The sequence below is a fragment of the Tinamus guttatus genome, unplaced genomic scaffold, assembly GCF_059628265.1.
Source record: "Tinamus guttatus ecotype Peru unplaced genomic scaffold, ASM5962826v1 Tinamus_guttatus_pri_ptg000115l, whole genome shotgun sequence".
NCBI classification, from domain to species: Eukaryota; Metazoa; Chordata; class Aves; order Tinamiformes; family Tinamidae; genus Tinamus; species Tinamus guttatus.
Window position 1 is genome coordinate 7,390,693 of NW_028288649.1, and position 9,981 is coordinate 7,400,673.

Sequence of the window (9,981 nt, forward strand, 5' to 3'; positions counted from 1 at the left end):
GAAATGAAAAAAAAAAGAGAGAGAGAGAGAGAGAGAGAGATTGTAGCAATCTCTCTTTCTCACCAACTCTGGACTTAAATGTTACAGAACCACAGACCGGGAACAAAAAAAAACCTGTCCTTTGATGCAGGCGTTACAAACTACGCATGGAAGACAGGATGAATGAAGACAGTGTATTTCAAGGGTTTTCATGATTGATGATGATAGGTCCTTTCCTGTTTATGAGGAATGCTATAAGAAAGAATTAATTTCCCTTGACTTTCCTTGGACAGACAGAAAGCATGGCAATCAAGCATAGATAATATGGACTCCAAGTGTCTTTTATGAATATTCAACAGGCCAGATCTTTAGCTTGCCTCTATTAGCATAACATCATTGCCTTTTTTATTAATGAAGCATCTGGTCTGAAGCATTAATATCTGAAGGATATTAATGATTCTGGTTTTGTTATTTATTTTTAATGAACATTCATATATATTCTAGCAAAGAAGCCACTATTGCTTTCTTAAAACAATGGACCAAGACACCCCACCATATGGGGATGTCAAAGTGGTGTTAAAAAGCTCCAAAAACTCCTCAACATTGTCAGGATTTGTTCACAAAAAAAAGAAGGCTCAGGCCTGGTTTATTTTGTCTCAGCCAGGACATGCCTGCCCACTCTTGCACTCGTAGCCTGTGTGCACACATACCTCTGTGTACTACACACAGTCCAGTAATGGTACACAAAATAAATTCCAGCTACGACAGGACCATGGGAGTGCCTAAATTAGCTTAGCCCTCACAGAATAAGCTTGCGTCTGGTCCTTTACCTGGGTTCTTCTATTGATCATTACTATTGCTTTGTTTATATTCTCTCCAAACACACTCTAAATATAAAACAGAGTGTCTGGCAGGGACAGGTGAGGCGGGTGAGGTGTTTGGGTGGAGAGTCAGCATCCTCATGCTTCTTAGCCAGAAAATACTAACTCAACACATTCTTGATGATATGATTGCATCTCCTGGAAGCTGAGATTGCCCAGAGGCCTGCAAATTTGGAAGTCATAGCCATAATATTTGGGGATAAACTTCTTTGGGACTTGTCCTGGTATTCCATCAGCTATTGAAGCCTGTCTCAAAGATTCAGTTCCATCTTTCCCTCCTGTTTATTACCTGCTTAAGTACTGTCTCTACCTTGGCTCTCCTGTCCTTCAGTCCACTGGAAATTCATCTGCCCTTAATGAGCTGTCAAAAATGATTGATAATGCCTCTGTAATTATCTCTGCTTTCTCTTTAAGAACACCGAGGTGAGACTATCTGTCCTTGCTCATATGTGAGCATTTAGTTTGTCACCATCATTTTCTTCATTCTTTTTCACCAGGCCAAACAACTGCTTCCTTAATTGTTATCTCACTTTCTCACCAACTGCTCTGGAAGCACCACATGCTGAATACAAAGCAACAAATGCTGTGCTTGCATTTACCTTGCTTGAGAAACCTCATGGAGGTCAATGGCAAGTGCAAGAAACAAATCAGAGCACAAGTTAGCCTCAGAGAAACGTATTCTTGTATTTTTCAATATACTGCTCCTGGTTAATATAGCTTTGAATTCTGTGCTTTCTTCTGATGTGCCAGTCTCCAGGCCAGTTTTTTGTATTAGCAGCCAGATTCCAGCCTTTCACAGACACAGTTTCTCCCCTCAAGCCTTTTGTTTGAACTCCACTCATAACCCAGCTAAAAAAGTCAGATTTACATACAGGAACTTAATCTGGTGTGGAAGGAATGCTCCAGAGCACTGAATTTACAAAGAACAAATAAAATTATTTGCTTTCAGAATAGATAGGGAAATTTAATGTGTTTGTTCAGATTGTGGTGTCTGGGAAAACATCATTACAAATTAAGTCAGAGGGATGAGTGGGGCTGATGAAGCCCATTTTCATTGGAAAGGAATTTTAAAATAAATGTTGATGTTTAGGATAACAGAAAGATTACTATGGTGTTTATCTTCATAGTGAATTGGCTGAAATTCAAGCATAAAACCATTTATTTCAGCTTCCCTTTGCTGTATGTAGGAACCTTATGGCCGCACCAGTTTTCCCACTGAATGTTTAGGAGTATTAATTACTCTACATCTCAATCAACTGCAAACTTCTTAAGGCGCTGAAGCCAAATAGCAAAAAGTACATGATAAAAAGTTACTAAGCATCAGATCAATTTTCTAGGAACTTACTAGGATTGTTCCATTGACTTTAGTGAACAGAAGCATCCATCTAGCCTATCTATCCATAGCCATTCTGAGGAATACCTTCTCATCCTTGTATTAGGGAAAAGACTTCACTGATCATGCCCACTGTGTATTCCCCAAGGAGAACATCTCACCCAGTTCTAGACCTTTACAGCATAAACATCTATAGATGAACTAACTGCTCACTGATCCCTCCCTTCAGTCAGCAGAGATAAACATGACAAATCCTAATTTAAATATCAATTCCAGAAGAGGAGGAACCGTATTATGGAGTATCTCTTCTCTCCTACTTGGTCAGAGGTCTGTTTCCTTTGTGTCAATTTGGATTTGGTGTAAAATCTGGGCTGGTCAAACAGATAGGATTTTAGAAATCTCATCAGAGCTGGAACCAACAACTGAGCAAGAAACTATTAGTCTTCTTTTTTTTATTATTTTCTTAACTGCGAGAGAATATGACTGTTTCTTCTTTTAGCAAGAGACGGAAATACAACTGTTAGCACCCCAATGCCATTCTAAAAGAGGATCAATATTACAGTGTGGCCTACTGTTTTTTGTGACTCAAGCTTAATGAAATGTGCACTAGAGTTTATTAGATTGATCCTTCAATACGTTTATTTTAAGATCTGTTTTTGCAGTTCAGATGGAGCCCTATGAAGAATGGGTACAGTTTCATTGCCATCATTATTTTTTCATTTAAATTCACCCACATCTTCCAGTAATTGGGTTTCCTGATTTGGAGCCCTGAAGGATATGGGTTTTCAAGGTTCTTTCAACCTATCAGTCAGGCTAATGTCCATACCCAAATATGGTTTGTCAGGCCACCGGAAAAGATCAATATGCACACTGTGCTTCTACGTCAGGTATGCCACAGAGCTCCTGGTCTATCCTAATCCACTTACCCCTGGCAGAGATGAATCCTGTTGCTATTCTAAGTATCTGGTCAGTAAGCAGGGAAGGCTTTAATATTGGCTCCAATGTGAATTTTGTACACAACGTTTTTTACCTCCGATTTGGAGAAATTGCATTGAAACCAACATCGTTGCTGTCTGGAAGGATGCCATTCTGCAAACAGCATGCCAACTACGAAAATCCCTCTCTGTAAGCAGGGGAGCTGCCAAAAGTGATCAGGTTTACACTGGGTAATTTTTATAGTGACAGTGACAAACCTCGTAGCAGTTAAAACAGAAAATGCATATTCGAAGCACTGAAAAGGCACTTTTCAACCCACTATCTTGATATGTATAAAGAAGAATCTGAATGTCTTGTCCAGAAAAAAGAAAGCCTATGAACATGCTATTTTTAGCATAGACTTATTTTTATGTTTACTTATAATATTACTTCTATACACGAGTCTGGTTTTATTTTCTTAAGTGTAGCAATACCCAAATGTGCACCAAAACTTTTAAATCACTTACTACAGATTTCTTTATCCACTTCAGTTTTGTCTCTTGAAGCTAACACCCTTGGACACAGGAGTTTTCCTTTGCTGTGCTTTTGAAGAGATTTTTGATAAATCTGAGAATGGGAATGCCTAGACAATACAGATGAAATTGGTACTTGCTATGCCTTCAATAAACGCAAGAATTTTCTCAAGCATGACTAGCCAATATAGATGAAATTGGTACTTGCTATAACTTCAATAAAGTCAAGAGTTTTCTGAAGCATCTTAGCCATGAAGGGCAAATTGCTAGAAATGGAAGAAACGCCAAAGAGGAGAATAAAGTCAGCACTTTGAACACTGCAGTGAGTCCCCCCTCTTTCCCTCTTGCAGCAAGTTGGAAATGCTACAAACTATGAATACTTACCCCAGGCATAAGACCCTGCAACACCCTAACTACTTGCTTCCTGATAAAGCGTGCTCAACACGCACCACCTCCTCGCATATTGTACTTCAGTTCCTTGTGTGCTGAAAATACCAGCATGGGGAGCGTGGCTGAGTGCTTTTGTGCATCCAACTGGTCTGTGGCCTCCTGAGTCTCTGCTACACACAGAAAGAGTAGTCACGCATTGGAACAGGCTGCAGCGAGAAGTGGTGGAGTCACTGTCCCTGTCGGTGTTCAAGAAAATGTAGATGAGGCGCTTAGGGACATGGCTTAGCAGGCATGGCGGTGACGAGTTTATGGTTGCATTTGATGATCTCAAAGGTCTTTTCCAGCGTAATGGTTCTATGATTCTATGACTTAAGCTCAATGGAGCAGAAGCTGCCTGCCGCTTTCCAGGCCTGAGCCCTGAGTGAATTAGTAGCCTGTATAGAGATTTTTGAGGTGCAAACATAAAGCTTCCCCTCTGCTAACTGCATGTTATTTAACTTTTGGCAGATTGGTGCTGCAAGAGCAAGCTTTGGAAGTGTTAGCAGTAAAGTAAATAGTGCTGAAAAAGCAAGTGTGTTTCCCGGGGGAAAAAAAAAAAAAGCATGTTATTCAACTATGTGTGTGACTGAAATATTGTTTAACTAACTCCTGTGCTTTCTTGTTTTAATTAAACATGCCCCATTCTTTCTTTTAGGAAGAGAATGTCAGCAAAGAAGCATAATTATAAAAAAAAAAAAATTATTCAGATTTTCTGAGGACAAGAAAAGATTTCTTTCTCAGTCAATTACAGTGAGTCAGTCTGCCAGGGCCAAGAATTAACACTAAGTGAAAAGAAGTGCACGTGGGTAATTAACAGCAGTAACTGCAACACCAGAGCTGGGAGCTCAAGATATCCGGAACATAAATGTTCCTCAGGCGCTCTCTTTCTTCAGCTTGGCTGGGAAATGAAAACAGCACCTTTTTCCCTCAGAAACTCAAAGAAGTGAATCATTTTTTGGCCATATTACTCCCCCCATTTCTACTCTCAAGACCCAATCCCAGCACATTAAAACGAAAATAAATACATCTTTTCATTCACCTCAGTGCATCCTGAATCAGACCTTCTGTCTGGAAATCCGAGGAATGAAGCTTGAGAGGAGAACTGCTCCTGTTTGTTGAGACATCTGGCTTTACTTCTGAATTAAGAAGTTCCTAGTATAAGTAGGAGATGGTTGCTTGAACTTACATGTCTTCCTTCAGAAGCACATTTTTCTACCATATTCCTCCATTATAGATTGAGAGCATTTGTCAGCTTTTGTCAGGGCAGGTTCCTTTCAGTGTAAGTAGAGAAAAAGCTATAATTAGAAATCTCTTACACTGGAAATCAGGTACAAACCACAAAATGCAAAAAAAAAAAAAAAATCACTAAGGCCTTCACAATGGAAATTATCACTATATAATATTGTTGAGAAAAACATAATTAGATACAACTTTCCTAAATGCGCCTGGATCAATACCATACTTGAGAAGAAGGTTTCAGCTATCTGTGGAAAAAAAAAAAAGCTTAATTTGTGATTTTATACCAGTATTTCTTATTTCCCTATCTGTCCTTTACCATGATATTAGATGTTCATTTCATTCTTGGATTTTAGAAACCATGTTAAGGTTGGAGAAGTTCAAGTTCTAGTTCATAACCCCAAGGTATGAGATGGAATAGGCTGAATCAAAGACTAGATCTTTATTGTGGCAAAAGTGCAAAACGGTGAATTATTATTACGGTAAAAGTTTTGGTAAAAATTACAGTATGTTTAAAGTGCAAAATATTGATATTTTATACTTTCTTGCACTCTGCACACTTGCACTCTGATGCTTAAACAGCTTGAAATTATTTCTTAGGAAGAGTTTCTCTTCTTGAAATTTATGTATCTTGGTGTACATAGAGTAATCAGATAAAATTGATAAATCAGATTGGAAAGATCTTTAATCTACACTTAATCTTTAATCTTAATCTACACTTAATCTTTAATCTTAATCTACACTTGTGATTCTAGTTTCACACTGATACGGATGTAGCAGTAGAACTTTTTTTAAGCAAAAAAAACAACTAAAGGAAAAGTGCATTGTACAAATAAAGCCATATATGACAAAATAAACCTTTTGAAAAAGTCATATGAAGATAAATTCTGAGCACATAACAAAACCTCCGTGTTTGCATTCAGATATCAGTCAAGCACTTCATACAGGAGGACCTTGGCTCTCGGCAGCTGCACTTGATAGCACTGCTTTGCTACTGCAAAGTGCCTGGTTTTGCTGATCAGATGGTGGCTGCTTTTGTTCCCTTCACATTCCTTTCACAGGCGGCCAGTTCTGCTGATGACAGACAGCAGAGCCACATCCATGGCCCTTCTCCACTCCTTTGGCATCTGTTCATGCTCAGCTGGCAGCTACCTTGTGAATCAAGTGACTTCTGCCTGGCCTTATACGAAATACAGAAGCTGGAGATCCAAAAGAGGAGGCAGCCTCTTATGTCCTGGTGCTGAGGATCCCAATTGGAGTAAGGCAGAATTTGGCTTTCTGGTAAATCCTTTTTTTAAAATACAATTTTGCTTTCATGAAAGGTTGCTGAAATTACACTGTTGCACAGCATTCAGAATACGATTGGATTTCACCATTAATCCCCTCATTTAACATGGACTCTATCCTCCCTATGTGCTTGAGGATTTTGCCCTGGCATAGGTCAACCCCGAAGTCTCCCAAACAGCTCTTTCAAAGGGATTATTGGGCATACACAAATATTGCGTAATCTAGGTTAAATCAGGAAATAGTATAAGGAGAAGCAGTTATATGGCGAAGGGAGGTCAAAAAAAGCAACAACAGGAACTCAGAAAATATGAGGTTATAAATAAAAGGACAGGTGCTATCTTCAGTCATGTAACGTGATGGGGACTCAGTAATTGACCTAAAAATAGAGGAGACTAAAAGAAAACATTCTGAAAAACCACTAGAAGCCATAACCTCAACTGATAATTCAGCATGCTTTCACAGAAAGCAGTATAGAAGTGAATCATTACAGCAGATTAAAAAGACCTTACATATTTATAGAAGAAGGGGCAAAAATAGCGCTTGTCAGAAAGCATTACTCAAAGCTAAAGAAAAATGCTTATTGATGTAGACCACGTTCTGGGAACAGATCTGTGATTACTATATTATACTTAAAGACAGGCAATGCATAGACTAGGTTAATTTTAAATACAAGTTAAGCAAGAAACATTTGGTAGCTATGATACATATGGTAACAATCCTAAAAAAGAAGAGATCATGTTTATATTTTCCTCCATGGTAGTATTTTTGGAATGACAATAGCTAAATCAGAGCAAATACTTAAGTGGATCATGCTCAGCTGGATATATATCTGATCAGATTTCAAACCTTGCCAGTTTTGCCTCGGATATAATTATCTCCAGCTCTGCAGAATCATCGAAGGAATTTTACTTCTCAGAGGCAACTGATAATTTTAAAGGATGGACACTCCACATCAATGTATGGACAAAAGGACCATAGGCTAAGATCATCTCAGATAACCTAACTCTAAATTTTCCTGCTTTGAAGTGAGATATTAGATTTCCATTTTCTCCTGTTTCAGAATAGCCCTGCTTAGTGTGTTCTGGATCTCACCTTCAGCAGTTTCACTGTTGTGAAACTTGAAGGGCTGCAAAAGATGAACACTTTTCTCTTTGGTAGATCTTTCATTTAGATAAAAAAGTTTCCTGCAGCAGGAGAAATTCTGTTCTTCGATCAGTAAACAGCAGGAGAAGCGTGTTTTCTGGCTGGTGTCATGCAGGCCGAGAACACTGCTCAATCTGCGGTTGAATCACTGACATTTTATGCAACAGTCTGTAATTAAAAACAGGGTTTTCACTTGAAATGTATCTTATGCAAGCAACATATGTTTTGTGCAATCCAACTTAACTGTTCCAGTCCACTGAAGGAGTCACTTCATTCCTGGCAATCAGAGAAGAGACTGTTTCCTTACAGTGCTGTATGTTTTAGGAAGCTCAGCTCAGTGTCATCCTTACCACTGCCTCAGAACGATGGCCTTGCTGTTGTAAATCTGTTGTGAGCTTTACCAATATGCAGGTTTGAGCCTACTGAAACCCTTAGGCTGGTCTTTAGACCGCCAGGACTCCATGAGGCACAACAATAATTGCATCCAGAAGTGATTTTCTCCCCCAGTGGCTAAATGCAAAACCCTGTAGCAGAACCAGCTCCTCAGATAACGTTGCTGGGTCATTGCATACATTTTACATATTCATAGGTGAGCAGCCTTGTATGAACTGTAGCAAAATGGTGCACTTTAATACAGCAGAGTAACAATGATAAATGGTAGATAGTGCCTTATTTTCTTTTTTTTAACAAGTCCACCTGGGCTAAGGAGTAATTCTGATAGCACAAAAATCAGACTCTTTAATTCAGCCTTTTAATAGCCTTGAACTATGTTTGCTCACAAAATATGAAAGCTGTAAGTAGGTATTATTTCTGGAGGACTAGGGCAGACAGAAAGTGTTATGGAAGCATTATAGTCATAGCCAACGAATCTTTAAACTAGCTAGAACAACTTCAATCCACAGCACCTAATTTGTAGCTGAATAGGCTAAAATGAAATAGAGGCAAGATATATGCCTTAGGGCTACAGTTTAATAATTCAAAAGAGAATTAAAGTAACATATACATTTTTTTTTCAAACAGCAGAATGAAAAAAATGCAGGAAAATTTCAACAGTACTTGAGGCTGTTTGCAAAACAGCAACAACTTCTCCAGAAGAAGAATCAAAATTTTGCACATCATTTTGAACCAAGTCTCCTTGGATGCTTAGAAATCTCTTTTGAGAGCCAAGCAGAGATTTGGCAGTAAGCTGAAATCTGCACTGCCAGGTCATCAAATACAGTGCAGTATGTAGTAGATAATGTAGTAATTAATCCTTTCATTCTCTTAATATCTTCTCTTTGGTTTGTTTGGACCAGAAGAGACCTAGGGATTCTTTCACATTTTTCTTTTTACCTGAAATATTCCTGCTGAGCTGGTCTGTGAAGCAACTAACTTGCTCTCCATCAACTATGTCAACAGTTGCCCCTGCTAAGCTTGCAGGATGGTGACAAGTGTGACTGAGAAGTCTGATGAGGAGCAAAAATGTATTCATGGTTTAATTATTTCCATTTAAGCATTTTAAAAATAGCTGCAGACATCCAGATAGTCACACATTGCCACCACCTGCATCTTTCATTACATCTTAGTAATGAAGCACTTTCGCTCATGGCTAGTCTAGAGCAAATCTGCACAGACTTAAATGAGATTTCTCTGCCTTCTCTGCATAGCAGCATCTTGGTCCTTGCTAGAAGCTGTGCTGTTAACCTTGCAGACAGTCATAAGAAAGAGTTTGAGGATCTTACAGTGGCAGTGAAATGCTAAGCAGCTCGCCGATCAAGTCTGTGGCAGTTCAAGGCCTGTGCAAATATCTTCAGTTAATAATGGGAATACTCTTTCTGGCTGTGTAGTGGAAAACATTCAAACTGAATTATTTGAAAACCCACTCTGTGCTTCCTCCAGTTTGACAGAAAACCCAGTCTTAAATATTGACTTTAAACTAGAACAAAGTTACCTAGTAAAGGTAGAATAGAAATGTGGCTAGTAGAGCTGGGGATCTTTTGAGATAGGCTCTTAAAACAAGAAGTTGATTAGTAACAAGTGTTCTCCTGCACAGATACTTGCACCAGGAGGATTATGAATACTGTTTGTTTTCAAAAGTTGAAAACATTGCATTTTTTTTAAAACAGCAACAGTATTTCTTTAGCTGTGATAATATACGGCTCTTGGCAAGGCATGTAGGAGGAACTGACGTGTTTTTGTAGGCCAGCTGACATAACTGAGGGGAAAACAAACAAGTATTTCTGCAGTTTCTGTACTTTGCAAAAGT